Raw genomic sequence first — 20719 nt, 5'->3', positions numbered from 1 at the left:
CTTTTCTTTACCTACTGCTTTTTTGTTTTTTCCTCTGCTAGTTCTATTTGCTGCTGAGAGAGGTGTTTTAAAACCTCCAACTCTTGATTGTAGAATTGTGTGGGGTTGTTTTCCTTCTAGTTTTATCAATTTTTTGCTTAATAGATTCAGGCTATGTTATTCAAATATAGGATTGTTGTGCCTTGTTGAATTGTACCTTTCATTTTTATAAGATATTCCTCCTTTTAATAATGCTTTTTGTCTTTAAAAGCTACTTTGTCTAATCTAAATAGAGTTTCACCAGCTTTCTTTTTGGCTATTGTCACGTAGTATTTCTTTTTCATTCTTCTAATAAATCTTTTTGTTTTCTACTGTATATGACGTATCTTACAGACAATTCAGAATTTGTGAGTGTCTGGTCTGATCAGTTTTGTCTTATAATTGGAGCTAATAGTTCATTCATTTACATTTAAGTGCCATTACTGAAATATTTGGATTTAAGCCTATCATTTTATTATTTATTTTCTACTCTTCCAGCTGGTCTTTGTTGCTCTTTTGCCTTCTTTCTTGCCTGCTTTGTCAATCATTCCATTGTTGTTGTTGCTGTTTCACCCCTGCCCCATTACCTTGCTAATTATACTCTTTCAGTGCTCTGTTGAAGAATGCCAGGGAGATTTCAATGCATCTCTGACCGCTTAGAGTCAGCATTAAATTAGAACTTTTATCACTTCATGAGCAGTGCATTGCTTCTTTTTATAGATATTAGTTTTCTGGTGAAATTCTCTGTATTTTCAACTAATTTACAGAGCATATTAATCATTATTTTAAGGTTTTTTTCTGATGATTCTAAAATCTGTTTCACTTTTGGGACTGTTTCTGTTATCCACTCCCCACCCCCTTTTTTTTTAGGTTGTATGTCTGGTTTCTTGGCCAGCCTGGTGATTTTTATTGCACAGCAGATCATAGAGGCCCTGAATGGTGTCACCTTCTCCAGAAAGGATTTGGTTTTCTTCTGGAAGGCGGTCACCTTTCACCTTGATCCGTGGAGGTTGGTCTGTCCCGGGTCTTGACTGCTGCCTCGGGTGCTCACCTAGACCTCTGCCCCATAGCAGTCTCTGAACTCCAGCTTTGTCACCCCAGCACCTCGATTCTGCCAAAATCGCTTGTTTGGCTTCTTAAGCTGTCAGCAACTGCTTTCTCTTTGGGTTTTTGGATTATTTGTGATGCTAGACTTACTGGCTGCCTTCCCTCAATTTTGTACTTGTTCATGTTGAGTTGTTGCGATCCATAGAATTTTTGATAGCGATTCTTGCGGTCTCTGATGCACAGGCTATGTTTTATTGTTTATAATTTTATTAATTTGTGGGCTTTTTAGTGGGAGAGGATTGTATTTGCATTCATTGTGGTGAGGAGGGAACAACAGAAGTGTCAATTAAATTAGTGAGTCCCCCCAGAATTAACCCCATAGGGTGTATCTGATTTAGTGTCGTTAGGATAGCCACAAAATAGTTCAGTCTTACTTTAGCTTAAATTTCATGGGCCTGTATCCTATTTTATCTCATTGATTCATTTCATACACTTGATAAACCCAGAGTATGTAGTGCAGTACTCAATGGGAATGGCAGGCTCCAAGTTTAGCAGAGATGGTTTCACATAAAAAGGGCCAATGAAATATCTCCTGGGTCCCAGATTTTCACTGGGCCAAAATGTGACAACCACTGCTTCACATCAAGGGTGGGCAGACTATGGCCTGTGGCCAAATATGGCCCTGACCCATGTTCTGAATAAAGTTATATGCGAGCACAGCTGCTCCCCTCCTCCGTATGTGTTCCACGGTGGCTCTGCCATTAGGGTCGGCTGGCTGCAGCAGACACTGTATGGCCTGTGAAGCTGGAAATGTTTGCTCTGTGACCCTTTGCTGAATGAGTTGGCTGATCCCTGCTTTAGACTGTCAAACTTCAGTGACTGAATCCTTTTATAGAATCCATCATTAATATGCTAAGAAATTGGCCACCGCTTAAAAAAAAGGCTGTTCTCTCTCTCTTCTTGCCTGCTGTTCTTCCTTGATTTTTAGAATTGCTTCTGCTCCCGTCTCTGCTCTCTCTGGACCCTCACCCTGTTGATCATCTGCTGGGAGAAGGCAGGTGACAGAGGTGGGTGGCGTTTCTGCCCCAGGGACGTGCAGACCTTGAGGAAGCAGCAGGGCTGGGAGGTGCGCCTTCCCTCTCAGGGGCCACAACGGGGGACACTTGAAGGTCACGTTTAAGCTTTGTTTCAGAATGCAGCAGGTACTGAAACTGGGTGAGACACAGACTGGTTCAGTCATCAGAATTGGGGAGCCTTTTGTTCAGCAGGGCTTTTAATGACCTGTGTGGCCGTCACAGAGAGCACTGTAGTTTAGATTTAGCACCGAGCTAAAATGTCACGTCTGAGGACACTTGATGACAATCGTTCCTCTGAGGGCATCTAGTCTGCTGACTCTTTTTGGCTGAACGTAAAAAGTCAGAGGTACTTTAGCCACGTCTCTTTCCAGAACAGAAATAACTCAGATGTGGCCGCGGCAGCACTGGAGCTCCACATTTGTTACACTGGCTTAGGGGCTGGGTGTTCGCAGGCATCAGTCATCATGTTCAAGTTTTAGTGCCGTCGTAGGCGTTGTCAGGAATATGAACAAATGTGGCCCAGCCTTTGTTCACACGGAGGGCTGGCTGGGCGCCCTTGTCACTTGGCGTCCCCTGCCAGCCACGGGGAAAGGTGCTGAAATCCAGCGTGGAAACTCAGTGCTTGAGAAGGTTTTATTTTTGGGTTGGAAGCAGATGACTCCCGCACCTGTGGAGCGCTGCGTGCACAGCCTCACAGGCAGGCGGAGCGCCCCCCTCGCTCTCCTCCCCTGTCCCGGTGCCATGTCACCAGGACAGTCTCGCCGGGAGTCGAGGTGGCTCGGGGGCCCAAGGGGAGCCACAGCCTCCGCGATCTCCCTCTTATCTCATGTGACTCTCGTGTCAGGGAGGAGGGGGATTAAGGAAAAGAATAGAAAAAAAAATTTGTTGGGAAACAATCTTCCTGCCACTTCTGTTTTTAAGCTAGAATCAACACATTTGAATTACAAATGCTTTTAGAAGAAAATAATGTATTTAGTATGAAGTTTTCATGAATTCTTACATGGCATTTATAACCATTTCTCTCCCCACCATTAATTTCCCAAGTCTGTTTAGAATCTCAGTGATTGTAATTATTGTGTAAAGTTGAAGGGGGTTGAAATAGATGACACCTCACACCCGCATGGATGTTGAAACGCCCGAGCTCTCTCTGGAGCGTCAGGTGATTACAGTTCACGTTTGCCCAGGGCCGCGCCTCTCAAGCCTGGTCCCTGAAACCGTCTTCCTGGAGCATCAGTTACACTTGTGGATTATTTGGGGGGAAAATGTTTCGTATAATGAAGAGGAGAACAAAAACTTCTCATCTTTTAACAGAAGCAATTAACTTAGGGGTGAATTTCTTGCTGACCTGGCTTGAGGCCAGTTCCCCCAGGTCCCAGGGCTGGGCCCCTCCTCCGGCTCCTGGAAGAGTTTGAGAAGCAGCGTGTTACACACACGTCAGAACTCAGTTTCTTTCCTCTCCGGGGGGAGCAAGAATATCTCTCTGTGGGGACGTTCCATCTCTGCCAAAGGAAAGGATGATTCGGTGTTGACTTGGCCACTCTTAACGGCCTTTGGAGGCTGAAAGCCCTGTTCAGTGAATGGAGACCGTGGGGGAGAAGTGAGGACCATCACGCTTCTGAGAGCACGTCCTCATCAGGACAGTCCTGCGGCAGAAATAATGACAACCCCCCCCGCCCCCCCCCCCCCCCCCACACACACACACACTGCCCCTGTGCCCAAAACAGGGCTGCCGGTGACAAGAGCTCAGAAGAAGTGGCGTTCGTTTCATCTGCAGCCTGGACAGTGCCCGAGGTTGACTCACTGCACTTCCTTTGGGTTCCCTCCCTCCTTCCTTTTCTTCCTTCCTGTTTTCTTTTATAGATCCTTTCCTTTTCAAAGATCCTTTTCAGGAAAGTAGCGGTGTTTGTACCTTGATGATACAATAGAGAGCTCTGAAGGTGAGAGCATATCTTAACACTTACTTGTTGCTGTGCTGAGACCTTACTTGGCATGTGTCTGAACTGGAAGATAGTAAGATGCTTGATGGTTCTTCAAGTTCAATAGCTTAGATCTATATATTTGTTATTTTAAAAATCAAACTCAGAGGGCTTCCCTGGTGGTGCAGTAGTTGGGAATCCGCCTGCCAATGCAGGAGACATGGGTTCGAGCCCTGGTCCAGGAGGATCCCACATGCTGCGGAGCAGCTAAGCCCGAGAGCCACAACTGCTGAGCCTGCGCTCTAGAGCCCGTGAGCCACAACTGCTGAGGCCTGCACGCCTACAGCCCGTGTGCCAGAACAAGAGAAGCCACCGCACTGAGAAGCCCACAACGAAGAGTAGCCCCTGGTCGCCGCAACTAGAGAAAGCCAGCGTGCAGCAACGAAGACCCAACGCGGCCAAAAATAAATAATAAATAAATAAATAAAAATCAAACTCAGATATTTCATTTATATATATTGTCTGAAATAACTTCCAAACATGGTAATTTAGGGAATAAGTCAGATTACATACGGATTTGAAACTAATGGATAATCTGTTTTAAACCAGGAAGAGGGGAGATATTCAGAAGAGACTTCTGTGTTGCTGAGAGATGTTTGTGTTCCTTCTAATTTCCCTTTTAAAAAAAAATAACATATAATAATAACATGCTAACAACAGAAATCCATCAGAGAGAGTCTCGAGCTCCTGCTGCGGCTGCCCCTCCCCTACTCCTCCTTCTTTCAGGTCACCAGTCAGTGTCCTGGAGTAAAAACCCCACTGCTGCTTTCTTTTGGGGTCCAGCTTAGACTCAGAAAGATGTTGAGTGTGAGCTGCTTTCGTCTTCTCTGCCTGCCTCTGAAGCAGCGCTGTTAGTGGGCCCAGCACAGTGGCAGATTTGGTGGCCAGAGTGCTCGTCAGCACAGCCGCAGTGACGCTCCTGGACACAAGGGCGAAGCAGGAAATAGACTGGCCCACTTCCTTATTAAGTTCTAATGCTGCGTAGTTTGCAAACCGAGTTGTGCACCATCATCATATGTGTACCTGTTTATGTATTTATTCTTTTGTACCCTGTTTTTAGGTTTCACATATAAGGGATATCATATGATATTTCTCTTTCTCTGTCTGACTTACTTCACTCAGTATGACAATCTCTAGGTCCATCCATGCTGCTGCAAATGGCGTTATTTTGTTCTTTTTTATGGCTGAGTAATATTCCATTGTGTGTGTGTGTGTGTGTGTGTGTGTGTGTGTGTGTGTGTGTATAGACCACATCTTCTTTATTTATTCCTCTGTCGACGAACATTTAGGTTGCTTCCGTGTCTTGGCTGTTGTAAATAGTGCTGCTATGAACATAGGGGTGCATGTTGCTGCAAATGGCGTTATTTTGTTCTTTTTTATGGCTGAGTAATATTCCATTGTGTGTGTGTGTGTGTGTGTGTGTGTGTGTGTGTGTGTACACACAGTACATCATCTTTATTTATTCCTCTGTCGACTGACATTTAGGTTGCTTCCGTGTCTTGGCTGTTGTAAATAGTGCTGCTGTGAACATAGGGGTGCATGTGTCTTTTCGAATTATGGTTTTCTCCAGATATATCCCAGCAACTATACGCCAATAAAATGGATAACCTAGAAGAAATGGTATGCATTTATTCTTTAATGGAGAGATGCCGGTCCCACTCCAGACCTGTTCAGTCAGAATCAGGGCGCAGGAATCTGGGCGGGGAGCCCAAGCAGCTAAATAACAACAAGAACAACTCCGCAGGTGACCTGATAGCCAACCAGGGTCGCAAACTACTGATTCATGGGCTGCACTCAAGATTAATTTTGTTCAGAATGATGTATTTGAAAATACCTCTTACTTTGGTTTAAACAACTATTTGCTGTGGAAGAAACATATTAATGCATAATTAAGAAATGAAGGAAATGTATTTACTCACAGCCTACATTGCACACTTTTTGACTTCCTCCTGTGTATCCTTGGTCTTGGATTTGAGTTAATCCTTTCCCCTACTGAATGGTGGTACGCGAAGCCTGTTTCTTACTAGGTTTGCTGAACTAGGCAAAGAGTAAGAGCAAGTAAAAAGATAAGTAAAAAGACGGCTCACTGGAGCATTTCTTTTCCTTAAGAGACATTAAAAAAATTTTTTTTAATGTTAGGAATATGAAACACCGAAGTTTCTAGGAAGAAGAAACTTTATTCTTTCAGGTTTGATATATTTATTCAGAGGGTGATTCAACTACAGAATGAAGCATTTTTAGCATTATGAAATCCAATGTTTTAAAATCTTTTTCCTTGCAATTCGATTACTAATTTATAATCCTGAAGAAATTGTTTCATCTAAAGTTGTTCATGCGTTCAGGTCTTTTGCATGATGTCTGATGTGATCGGTAATAAAGGTTGCAATGTAGTAGTAGCTATGATCACAATCCTCTAAAATAATATTTTATAATGGGTTTAGGGGAAAGAAGGAGGGAGGGAAGAGAGTAAAAATTTGAGGACTTAGTAAGTGACATGTATTATCATCTTATTTACAAGCATAGAATGTTGAATTTGCTAACAACAAATCGAAACTTATCCTAGATAATACTTTTAAAGACGTCAGCTTTTTGGCATTTTTGAGTTCTAACAGCATGACCTACTGGCTTTTGCAGTTGAAGGTTAAAAACGTAACTTTAGTATCAGAATTAAATAATAAGGCAGAATCAAAATATTAGGTCACAGGCAATTTGTATTAATTAAATTCATTGGGAAGTGAGTTATAGTAAAGCCACAACACTGATTTCAGTAACTCAGTGGATATGGGAAGTGATTTCCTGACATGTGCTCATTTAGTTTTTGGGTCGTTGGTCCCTTGATTAATCTAAGGATTCTGTTTCACGTGCTACAAGCTTTTGCATCTAAGATGCTTATATCTTATACATGGATGTATATATTAAGGAGGAAGATAAGATTGAACCAGCAGGTGTCAGCAAGAACCATAATAAAACCATCAGTCCTGATTATCCCAACCTTTGTTTTGTTACTTTTCAGTGATGCTTTAACATAAAACAACATTAAAGTGATTTTTCAGTAGACACTTATCTGCCTTGTAATGTAGAACCCTTCTTTCAGATGTTTTAGAGAACATGTCTGAAGTGTAACAACAGCTTTAAAAAGATTTAGTTCAAAGAAAGTGTTGTTTGCCAAATGCTGTGAACTTTTCTTCATTTCACTCTCTTGAAAAAATTCACCATAAATTATTCCATGTCAAAAAAGTTTATATTTAACAGTTTAAATATTTCTCTGGCTATCTGTGTTCTACTTTTTTCAATACACCACTCCTATTGACTAGTCAACAACCATATGCATTTTACAGGAATAGGAATTCATAAACAACTCTCCTCGTACTGGGTTTAATCGTTCAATGAAAATACAGCATTTACGTTCTCTCAGCATCCAATTACTTATTTTATTTTAGACCAATTCTAAGTCATTGAATTGTCAGGGGACGGTAATGTCTACATTTCCACAAAATTAAAAGGTTCAATACATTTCTCAATGTGCCATAATTTTTATTAGAAATTCTATCTCTTATTTCCTTCTTCCTCACATGATGACTTGACAAAAATACAAATACAAAAGGCAAACAGGATACCATCTTTTGTGATGATTTTATTAGAGTAAACAAAAGAAGAATGAGTAAGGAGAACCTCACTGAGACCTCAAGGAGGTGTGTGGGAAGCAGGATGATTTCAGGTACTTTTCGTTTTCTTATTATCATACCAAATAAAGACCTTCTATTTTACAAGCATCCTTATTAAAATCTAACGTTACCTGAGCAATCCCATTCCTAGATATTTACCCATGTGAAGTGAAAACTTACATGTGAACCTGTATGCAGATACTTATAGTGGCTTTATTTGTAATTGTCCCAAACTGGAAAACAATGCAAATGTACGTTAATTGGAGAGTGGATAAACAAGCAGTGATACTTCCATTATGGGCTGATGGAACTGTTCTAATTTTGATTCTGGTGGTAGTTACAAGACTAAATTTGTCAAAATGTATGGAAATTGAACAGGAAAATGGCAAGTTTTCTGTATATAAATTATACCATAATAAAAAGAAGTGCTAAAATAAATTTTGGACAAGATAAGTAGACTAGAAGAATGAAGATAAGGCTAATTTGTACTTTCCTTTTTCCAGACATTGTAATAGGAACCTTAACATGCTTTATCTCCATTTAACCTTCTTTTATATGTTGGTTTTCATGTATTCAATTCTAGATTTATTTTTAACTCTACAGTCACTTTTATCTATTGGTTCATGCCGATAATACTTACTTAAATGTCTGCCATTGCCTTTATTTATGATTCCTTCCTGCATCTTCCACCTTCTGTCTGAGAGCATTTTCATTCTGTCTTTTCTCTCTGCTGATTTTTGTTCATGTGGTCTTATTTGCTAGAGTGCCTAGTTATTTTTTATTATGCATTGGAGATTATATGTGTAAAATTGTTTGTAGCAGTAATTTGAAACCTAAGATATTCTCTTTCTCCAGAGTGTATGTTCATGTGTTTCTGCCAGGTACCTGGGGGTTTTAGCTATCAGAGATGACCTCAATCCAGTTTCAGGATTTCAGATGATTTAGTATTGTGAAGGTGTGTTTACCAGGGTTAAGGCTTTCAAGGTCCCAACCCAAATTGTGGGGCTGTTCGCCACAGCCCCTTGTTGAGACGTGGACTACACTTTCTCTAGTCCCAAGAGGCTGGAAGTGCTGTACAGCCTCTCGGCATCATAACTGCCCCTCCACAGGCAGTGCAAAAAATGCCCAGATATTAGACCCACTTCTCCTTGGTTTCCTTCATCCCTCAGACACTGGTCCTTTAATTCTTCCCTATTTCCACAGCTCCGTGATGCATTCAAGCAGATTGAAAAATATTTCTTTTGTGTAACTAACTGCCCTCAGAGGGGAGGGTTGGTCTGAATTATCCTTTTGCTATTATGGAAGCTACGTTTGCCTGTACTGTTTTTAATACCCATACATGTATACAAATGTGCTTTTCTTAAAAATAATTTTATTCTATTAGGCAACTTCCTGTTTTTGATTTAAAATATTATGAAATCATGCTAGAATCATAGATGACTATATATTTGCTATATGTTTAACTCTGTGCCAGCCACCATGGGGATGCATAAAACAGATAATTTTCTACCCTTACTTGGCTGATATTTTGGCAAGATAGTTAGCTTAAACAAATCACGACACAATTATCTACTTGTTACTGATAAGAACAGTATACTTTGAGTACATATAACATGGAAATTTGTCTCCAAATCTTGCTTTTTCACTTCACATTATACTGGGTACATCTTTAAATATCATTACAATTTTTAATAAACATTTGGTCAGTCTAGGGTTCTGTTTTGTATGTTTACTGTAATTTATTTAGACATTTTCATATTGTTGGACCATTATGTTGTTCCTAGTTTTCCTTTATGATAAATGCTTTTTAATAAACATTCTTGTATATAATCCAAAATTCACTCACTGATTTATTTCTTTAGGATAGAGTTGTGGGATTGAGAGTCTTGAGTAAAAGTGTATGAATGATTATTAATGTTTATTGCCATATTGCTTTCTAGAAAGGTTATTACACGTATGTAAGCATTATGTATAATTTTTAAATATGTGTCATTTTGAAAGGTTATCAGGTGTATACTCTTTCATTGTTGCTTAAATTTGTATTCTTTATCAGTGATATTGAACATTTTTTATATTTATTTCTAATGTACATTTCTTTGTGCCTATAACTATTAACAAAAATAAGGCAGAACATTCTGCTTTATGAATGAAACTGTAGCGCTAGATTTAAACTAGAATTAGGTCTTCTACTGCTTCTTTTCCAGTGCTATAATTTTATTATTTTATACTTGGATTGCCATTTTTAACTTGTTCCTTTGTTGAGAATATTTTTTAAAAATTTCTGTAATGAGTAGCAGGAAGTAGCTTCCGGAGTCTTTAATAATATAGAAAAGTATGTGTTAGATAAGGAACGATATAGTTGATCATTGTTTATCTGAAATCTCTTGAGATTGGTATGTACATAGTTCAATATTTAGGATTTAGTACTGTGTCAAAACTGGTTGTTGAGAAACTGGATAGAATGATGAAATTATCAAAATATATGTTTGGAAACAGAAAGAGAAAGATTTTTAATGAATAGAATCTATACATACCCATTGTTAGTTGAATTGCATTTACTTTAAGCTTTAAGTTAGAAGTTTAATTGAAAGATTGCAAGATTGACTGACCTTTAAGTCTTTATTGTTAAGTAATTTTTGTTGCAGAACGAAGGAAATATTTTTCTTTAGCTAAGCATTCTTTAATATTGACTATAATTAAATTTTTTTATTTAATGGCTAGTTATAACTTTTTTGACCAAAATCACGCTCACAAATAAAATGCACAAAATGATTTTCTTACAAATATCAATGCATATTTAAGTCTCATCTTTATTATTCTGTCATATGTTTAGTACTGTACTTTATAATTGACCAAAAAATCAGGTTACTGTTTTGAAATGTATGATTTTAAGGCAGTTTCTGTAAGAAATAATTAATTCATTGAGGATGTCTATAGACACAGAATAAAGCTCATTTTGTTGAAGATTTTGGCCAAGGTGAACATATTAACTGAGGTTATTCAATTCAAGTAATATTCAGAAAAAAAGTATAAATTTAGCATGATTTAATTTGCTTATAACTACCTCAGGGCTTTGTATTTTATAAGTTTATTAAAATATGGGAACTAGGAAAGGTATTGTTTTCATTTAAGGAATGGTGCTGTAAATGCTGTTTCAGTGTTCAAATTAAGATGGCTATCTAATACCTTGTCACTGAGGGCTATGTTATTATCGTTTATAGTATATATAGTATTTTGTATTTTACTTAATAATTTTCTTACCAGGGTCATGTGAATTATGAATTAGTCCACTGACAGACACAATTGCTTATAAATAAGTACTTTGTCACTGAGTTAGCTTTTATATCTGAAATTCAGATTCTTAATTTTGTAGTTTTCTTTTCTGCAAAATATGTGACTACACACAAGAATTGTTTTACTTTAATGTGTACTGAGATTGTGGGTATATATGAAAATATTTGGAGTATTTAAATATCCATTCATGATAAAAAATTTCAACAAAGTTGGTATAGAGGAAACATACCTCAACATAATAAAGGCCATAATGACAAACCCACAGCTAACTTCATACTCAGTGGTGAAAAGCTGAAAGCTTTTCCTCTAAGATCAAAGACAAGACAATGCCCAGTCCTGCCATTTGTATTTAACATAATTTTGGAAATCCTAGCCACTGCTATCAGACAAGACAAAGAAATAGCATCCAAATTGGAAGGAAAGAAGTAATGCTGCCATTGTTTGCAGATGACATGATACTATATATAGAAAACCCTAAAGTCTCTACCAAAAAATTATTAGAACTAATCAATGAATTTAGTAAAGTTGCAGGATACAAGATTAATATACAGAAGTCTATTGCATTTCTGTACACTTAATAATGAAACTATCTTTAGATCAGAAAGAGAAATCAAGAAAACAATCCCATTTACAGTTGCATCAAAAAGAATAAAATACCTAGGAATAAATTTAAGCAGGTGAAAGATCTGTACTTGAAAAACTGTAAGATATTGATAAAAGAAATTGAAGATGATACAAATAAATGGGAAGATACATCATATTCATGGATTGGAAGAATTAATATTGTTAAAATGTCCATACTACCCAAAGTGATCTACAGATTTAATTCAATCCTATATAAAATACCCATGACATTTTTCATAGAACTAGAACAAATAATTTTAAAATTTTCTGTGGAACCACAGAAGACCCCCAAATAGCCAAAGCATTCTTGAGAAAGAAACACAAAGCTGGAAGTATCATGCTTTCTGACTTCAGACTGTGCTACAAAGCTACAGAAATCAAAACAGTATGGAGACGGCACAGAAACACACACATAGATCAATGGAATAGAATAGAAAGCCCAGAAATAAACCCATGCTCATATGGTCAATTAGTCTATGACAAAGGAGACAAGAATGCACAATGGGGGAAAGACAGTCTCTTTAATAAGTGGTGTTACAAAAACTGGACAGCTACATATAAATGAATGACATTAGAAAATTTTCTCACACAATATACAAAAATAAACTCAAAATAGATTAAAAACTTAAATGTAAGGCCTGAAAACATGAAACTCTTAGAAGAAAGCAGAGGCAGTGCATTCTTTGACATTGGTCTTGGCAGTATATTTTTTGATCTGTCTCCTTAGACAAGGGAAACAAAAGCTAAAATAAATGGAACCTAATCAAATTTAAAAGCTTTTGCATGGAGAAGGAAATCATCAACAAAATGAAAAGACAGCCTACTGAATGGAAGCAAATATATGCAAATGATACGTTTGGTAAGAGGTTAATCTCCAAAATATATAAAGAACTCATACAACTCAATATAAAAAAAAAATCCAATTAAAAAAATGGGCAGGAGAACTGAATAGACAGAGAAGACATACAGATGGCCAACAGGCACATGAAAAGATACTCAATATCATTAATTATTGGGGAAATGCCAATCAAAATCACAATGAGATATCACCTCACACCTGTCAGAATAGGTGTCATCAAAAAGACAAGAAATAACACAGGTTGGAGAGGATGTGGAGTAAAGGGAACCCTCGTGCATTGCTGGTGGGAATGTAAATTGGTGCAGCCACTATGGAAAATAGTATGGAGCTTCCTCAAAAAATTAAAAATAGAACTACCATATGATCCAGCAATTCAACTGCTAGGTATTTATCCAAAGGAAATGAAAACACTCATTTGAAAAGATGTATGTTCCCAAGTGTTCATAGCATTATTTAAAATAGTGAAGACATGGAAACAACCTAAGTTTCCATAACAAATGAATGGATAATGAAGGTGTGGCATATATACACAATAAAATATTAATGAGCCATAAAAACAATGAAATTTTACCATTTGTAACAACACGGATGTACAGAGAAGGACAACATGTAGACAGAGAAAGACAAATACTGTAGATTTTCACTTGTATGTGGAACCTAAAAAAGAAAACAAACGAACCAATATAACAAAGCAGAAACAGACTCACAAACACAGAAAACAAACTAATAGTTAACCAGAGGGGAGAGGGGTGGGAGAGGGGGAGATAGGTAAAGGGAACAACTACTAGGTAAAAAATAAGTAAGTTACAAGGATGCAATGTACAGCAGAGGCACTGTAGTCAATATTTTATAATAACTTTGCATGGAGTATATTCTATAAAAATATCAAATTACTGTGTTGTATGCCCGAAACTAATATAATACTGTAAGTCAATTATACTTCCATTTTAAAAAAGAGAACTGTTTTCAAACACATTGAAGAGCTTTAGCTAATAAAAATAATCGATATGAGAATTACAGGACAGTGTATTGAATTCCCCTTTCCTAAAGATTCTACTTGGCAAAATGTGGCTGTTATGAACTTTTTATATATGGCCTTTCTCCTAATAACTCACAGTTAGGTTTTTCTGTATCATTTTCATCCTGTACCCTGCTCTTCCTAACACCCACCCTATTTTGGTTTCTTCTCTATCAGTCTAGTTTGGATGGTGCTACTACTGTGCCCTGTGTCCTCCAAGCTAATGATGACTTCTGGAGTTGTCTTTAACTTTCTAATCAGTCAGAAGTCCTACACGTCTAAACATAAGCCACTGTAAAATCTGTCCTCTGTTCCTGATTTTCCATTCATTCAGCAGATGTTTATTGGGTGCCCGTTATGTGCCAGGTTCTTGCTGGGGGAGTACAGCAGGGAACAAAATGATAAGGTCCTGCCTTTATGTTACCTGCCTTACAGCAGAGGAGATAAACAATAAACAAGTTTAAAAATGAACAAGATAATTATAAATTGCTATAATTGCTCCATAGGAATGAAAGGGTGATGATATGAAAGGTAAACAGGGAGGGCTGGGTCCTACTTTGGAGAGGATTGTTAAGGTAGGGACAGCGTACAAAGGCCCTGAAGCCAGGAAAGACTTAGAGGGTTTCAAGAGCAGAGGGGTTTTCATGTTGATGGCAGGTCATTAGTGGGAGAGACTAGGATGACCTGATGTGGGAGAGGGAGGCAAGAGATGCTTTACAGGGCCCTCCTGTATTTGGCAAGGAGTTGGGATTTTAGTCCAAGAGTAATGGGAGTGTCATGAAGTGACTTGTGTTTTTAAAATATTGGGGTGGCCAAAAAGTTCGTTCGGGTTTTCCTGTAAGATCGGAAATACCACTGTGAAGAGAATGGTGGAAGAAGAGAGAACACTTCCTAGGCTATGAGAGTAATCTCTGGCGGAGATATAATGACACCTTATAGGGTTGTATTAGTGGCAGTAGAGAAGCATGGACAGATTTGAGATTTATTTTGGAAATAGAACAAATGGCACTTTCTGGTGTGTTGGAATGGGGAGCAGGGAGGTGAGGGGGAGGGAAGAATCACAGACGAATTCTAGGTTTTTGACTGGACCAGAGCTTCTGAAAGTGTGGTCTTTCGACTTCTGGGGATGGTGAGGGTCGGGGGTTGGGTGGGCTCCTTGAGGTTCATTCATGTGGTCTGCAAGAGCAAATGATTTTTGTAATATTAAGACATTATTTGTAAAAGCACTGATGCCTTAGCTTGAATCAGTGCGGCAATACCAAACTACTAGTCTCTGTCTTCTCTACCCATATGGAATAGTACTAAAAAGTATGAGTTTCATTTTAAAGTGTACTTGATGAAGCAGTTAAAGAGTATTATTTTTATCACATTTCAACCTTTGAGTACAAGTCCCTTAATATGTGCAATGAAATGGGAAGTAGACTTTAAGCGCCATGGCAGCAAATCAAAGTTGTCTTGAGAAAAGCCTCTCTTCAGGTGTTGGAGGAGCAGCCTGACAGCTACTGTTTTCATGGGACACCGTTTTCTCTTGAAACAGCAACTGACATTCAAACCTAGGTGTTTTGTAGACATTTTCTTGAAAATTAAGTGCCTGTCATTTAAGGGAAATCAAGTGACGTTGTTTGTTACTAATGATAAAATTCCAACTTTTAAAGTGAAAGTTGGAATTTTGGAAAAATTATATTCGTCACCCTGTCCTTGGCATCTTCCTGGTATTTAAAGACTTCTGATGAGATTAGTGGTGATATTAATGAATGTGTTTTTGAATATTGTATAATGAAATGGTCAAATGGTCAAATTTTGACCATTTGAAAATGGTCAAATTTGAAAATGGTCAAATTTTAGTTCCCTTAGTTACTCAGATCCTCAATAGAGGATCTGAGTAACTAAGGGAACTAAAATTTTCCAGATGACCAGTGCATGATGTTACAAAATCATGCATGAGTAAAAGATCTATTTAGAGGGCAAGAGAGACCATTGGATTTTCACATTACAGAGTACAAAAGTTCATTGGTGAGTTTTGACAGTCCACATTGCAGTTAACCTTTATGAATCTGCCACTTGTCAAGTTTGGTGTTAGTACTAAAGAAGAGTATCCAAGACAGGAATAAAGACGCAGACCTACTGGAGAACGGACTTGAGGATATGGGGAGGGGGAAGGGTGAGCTGTGACAGGGCGAGAGAGAGTCATGGACATATACACACTAACAAACGTAGTAAGGTAGATAGCTAGTGGGAAGCAGCCGCATGGCACAGGGATATTGGCTCGGTGCTTTGCGACAGCCTGGAGGGGTGGGATAGGGAGGGTGGGAGGGAGGGAGACGTAAGAGGGAAGACATATGGGAACATATGTATATGTATAACTGATTCACTTCGTTATAAAGCAGAAACTAACACACCATTGTAAAACAATTATACCCCAATAAAGATGTTAAAAAATAAATAAAAAAATAAAGAGTAGGAGAAAAAAAAAGAGTATCCACAGGGATATCCACAGTGGGTATTAAAACACTCTATTTTCCAACTATACATCTGTGTAAGACCAGGTTTTTAAAAATATACTTTAGCCAAAACAACATATCTCAACAAACTGAATGTAGAAGACAGACATTAAAGAAATTTACAAAATGTAAAACAATGTTTCTCTTCTAATTTTTGAAAAGTTAACTATTTTTCATAAAAATATGTTATTTATAAGCATGTAGTGATTGCTTTTATTTGTAAATGAATTAGTATGTATTTTAAACATTTCTCAGTTTTAATTTCTAATGTGGGAAATATTGATAGCCATGATCCACATGAACAAAAGGTCTTTGGGGTTCTCAGATAAAGAGGTCCTGAGACCCAAAAGTTTAAGAAGTTTGGGCTTGACCTACTGAGTAGATGGTGATACATGTAAAGAGATAAAGAAGATTAGAGAAGCTTGCCTTTTTTTTTTTTTTTTGAAGAATGGGAGATGGAATCTTCTATTCAGGAATTGTGAAGATATCAGGTGGTCATTTGGATATTGGTGTTTGTGGCTCAGAGCTCAGAACAGATGCGTGTAGTAGACAGAAATTTCAGAGTAATCATACATGGTTAGTAATCAAAGTCATGGGACTGGATGGGTTGACTTGAGAGAATGTAGATTTAAAAAAAATAAAGATTCAAGTCATAGAGCACTCCAACATAAATGTTGGATAGCAAAAGGAACTTAGAAAAAGTAGCTATAATGTGGGAGAAAATCCAGGAGAATGTGGGACACAGAACGTTTCCAGAAAGTGAGATAGTTGTGTTGAAAGCTGGTTGAGGTGAAGTAAGAGACCTTGGTGAGGGCCCTTATCATCTCTTGTCTGGACTGCTGCAGTAGCTTCTTGACTGGTCTTGCTTGTGGTTGTGAGCCCCTCTACTCTGTCACAGAGCAAGAAAGGTTGTATTTCAAAAAATGAACTTCCCTCTCTTAGCTTCTTGAAACCCAGCATTAGCTCTCTGATACCAGCTGGATAAAGTAAATATCATAACAGCTTTCTCATGAGCGGACAGCTGTCTATGTTGTTAGCCTAACCTTCTGATATTAACTCCCCCCGGCTATCTCTCACCACCTGCCAACTTTAATTTTACTTATAAGATGTTGTGCTCTGCTTTTGGGTATTTTGATGTGTCCTTTCCTTTTCCCAGGTTTCCTCTCTTCATTGCCTCGTCTAAACCTTGTGAACTTCTCTTCCTTATTGAAAACCCGATTCAGGCAGCACCTTCTTTGCGCAGCCTTTTTTTATTGAAGATTGGTTGACAAATTTGTTGAATTTGATCATAATTTTACTCACCATTGATTTTAGACTTATTAAACTCTAGCAATTATTATTTGATGTTTTTATGACAGAGATACATTTATTCATTCATTAAATAAATATTTGCTCAGCACTCATTTTGTGCCAAGCATTGACCTAAGAACTGGGGGTACAGCCGTGGATGACACAGATCCTGTATCATGGAAATTATAATCTAGAAGACTGAATGCATGTTTAACATATTTATACATTAAATGTGTTTTTATTTCATTTGTGAGGAGATTAGTGGAAAGAGATAATACATAAATATATTTGGCCTTTGGAAATATATTAAATCAGTATACAAACATTGATATATTCTTATTCTGTAAAAGCATTAAGAATCCAGTGACACATGGAACCGCGTTAGATATTATGCAAAGAAAATTTTGTTGCGTTATTATTCATTGTATTACTAAGCTTATGTGCGACATGAGTATTTCATACAGAGTTTTATTTCTAAGCAGAGGCTCTTTGACCTCTGTCTGGGATACTGTAGAAGTGATTTCCCTGTTATGCAGATTGTTAGATTAAATCACTTCTAAGTTTCCTTTGATTTTTATGTTCTTTTTTGTGTTTTTTTGTTGTTGTTTTACTTTGGCTTCTTTTCTTCATAATTTTATTTGCTTAGACATTGTCACACATCAGGAGGTGTGATGAAACCCACTTTGTTATAATCTAGCATAACATTTCTCATAGTGTCTTCTCTTCTTAGGATTGGTCAAGCTGTGGGATATTAAAATATGTTACACAAAGAAAGCATTTTGTGCTTAAATAAGTTAAATATAAATGAAGTTGTTTTTTTTAACTGCAGGCCTGCTTGGGTCCTTTAGTAATATTTAGCTAATATTTACTATGATTTTCTAAGAGAGGTTCATATAGCGAGTAGTATTTCACAGAGGTCTTTGACCAGGAAACCTTTTTTTTATGAAGTGTCTCGGGAAACTATCTGTGGGACACTAGATGTGAAATGTTGATTTTAATGATTTAGATTTCTTTTTTTTTAAATTTAAGTCTTTATTCAGATGTTGTCTTGCTTAAAATGTAACAAAAAAAATGAAAATTTCTTGGTGTTCTGAAATGTGCAGTTTTGAGCAATAATCTGTCCTGCACTAGAATAATAGCAGTTAAGTTGTAAGATACCATTTTGGATGTGTAGTTGGTTTGTAATAGCTTTTCTTTTCCTAAGCTGGAGAAACTGTTTAATTTATACTGCCTTTTGCAAAAGTGTCCTTGTTGCTTATACACATTTTAAATAACCAATGTTGCCTTAATGTGTAGCCTTAAAGCATTGTCTGTTGATTGTTTAATGATTCAGATTTCACACTAAAATGTATTCTAATTCGTTACTGGGATTCTCTTTCTCCTTCCCCCTCCTCACTCCTCAAATCCAACACTATATAAAATTGAATCCAAAAATACATAAGTAGGATTATATATCATGACTAAATGGGGTCCATCCCAGAAATGAATACTGGCTTAGTGTTCACCAAAATGAATGTTCAAAATTTAAAATAAATGAACCACCAAAATTCAACATTTTAACAATTTAAAACATGTATAATCAGCTCAGACACAGAGGAAGAATTTGACAGAAATCTAACATCTATTCTTTATAAAATCTTTCAGCAAAGTAAGGATAGAAGGGCACTAGCTCAACCTGATAAATTAAGGGCATTTATGAAAAATGTACACCTTACATTATACTTAATGGTAAATGGCTGAATGCTTTCCTCCTCAGATAGGAATAAGAAAATGATGTCTCTGCTTCTATTCATTGTACTGGAGGTTCTAGCCATTGCAATAAGGCAAGAAACTACAAAAAAATCTACTTGAACCAATAAGAGAGTTTAACAAGTTTGCAAGATAAAAGGTCAATATACAGAAATCAGTTGTAGTTCTGTATGCTATCAGAACAGTGAAATAAAAAACACCTACCATTAACAATAGTATCAAAAAATATAATATACTTAGGAAATAACCTGAAAAAACATGTGAAAGGCCAGTATTGAAACTGAAAACCATTACTGAAAGAAATTTAAAATAAATGAGATATCCTGTATTCATGGGTCTGAAGACCCAATATTATTAAATGTCAGTTTTCTCCAAATTGATCTATAGGGTTCATGTACTTGTAATCAAAATCTCAATAGACTTTTTTTTTTTAAATAGAAACAAACAGGCTGGTTCTAAAATTTATATTAAAATCATATATGTGATTAAGCATGTAACAAGACTTTATAATAAACCTACACCATACACTGCTATATTATATATATGTGTGCAGTCATTTGATACATGATGAAAATGATATAGTAGCACTGTAATGGGGTGTGGGGTAAAGGACAGTCTTTGCAGTATATGATTTGAAATCAGTTGGATAGCCATATGGAAAAACAAACTAAATATTGACTTCACCATATATTGTACAAGACTTTAATTCCAGATCAATTGCAAATTTAGATATGAAAGCCAAAGCAATAAAGCTTACATTGAAAGATAATGTATGAGAATTTAGAGTAGAGAAATAATTCTTAAATTATTAAGCATTTTGTACACAGAAGCATTAACCATAAAGGAAAAGATTGATCAATTAGAACATATTAAATTTATGAATTTCTGTTCATAAGTTAATTAAAAGATGCCATTGGGAAGGTTTTCTATAAGATGGTAAAAAATATTTGCAATACAAATAACCCATGTCTAGAATATTTTTATTGCTTTTTAAAGGGTATAATGAAGTGAAAATGTGTTTTAATTTCTGTCTGTTGATCCTATTTAAATGGACCCTAGTTTTTTAACCCACAAGATTTTAGTTATAAAATTACACTTACGAAGAACCTAGAGATACTTGGTGTTGTGTAGAATCAGTGCAGAAGTGGCTCCTGGACAGGGGTGTCAGCTGTGTTTATAGTTCAGTTCTTGAGCCTTGTGCAGGACTTGGCGTATGCTTGGTCTTCAGCCTGTGTTTACGGAATTAATGGGTGGATGTTTTGTAATTACAAAAAAATATGTATAAAAGAGTAAACACCCTCATATGAGGACAGGCCTTTTAAGTTTAAACCTAAAAATCACAGTAAGCATTATAGTTGGACATGAAGAACCAAAGTGCTAACATTTTTAGAACATGAAGATGAAGTGCATTTTAGGAATGTAAAATGTTAGCCACGATTCTGGGAAGCTTACCGTGGTTATTATCTTCTCACGTCAGGGAGGGAGAGGGGATGCCTCTTTGATCTATAAGATGTAATGGAGAAGAGAGAATTTCATCTCACAAAACGGGATTTTCTAAGCATAACATGCTACTTTTGATAAGAATTAGCTGAGATAGTGAAT

At 37.0% G+C, this 20719-nt stretch overlaps 1 protein-coding gene across 11 annotated transcripts in view; it reads left to right on the top strand.

Moving 5' to 3' along the window:
- The window catches only part of NEK7 (NIMA related kinase 7), a 335754-nt gene that overhangs the window by 215240 nt on the left and 99795 nt on the right, over window positions 1-20719 (top strand). Inside the window, exon 1 of one of the 11 annotated variants that reach the window (XM_079911993.1) lies at window positions 7817-7835. The exons of 9 other annotated variants lie outside the window; for them this stretch is intronic. The gene's annotated coding sequence lies outside the window, so the exon portion shown is untranslated. Of the gene's footprint in view, window positions 1-7816; window positions 7836-19167; window positions 19257-20719 lie in introns of those variants that run through there. One more of the 11 variants, XM_079911984.1, reaches the window with a different exon arrangement.

This window comes from Stenella coeruleoalba (genome assembly GCF_951394435.1).
Source record: "Stenella coeruleoalba genome assembly, chromosome: 1".
Classification (NCBI taxonomy): Eukaryota; Metazoa; Chordata; class Mammalia; order Artiodactyla; family Delphinidae; genus Stenella; species Stenella coeruleoalba.
This window is presented reverse-complemented; position numbering and strand designations above follow the sequence as displayed.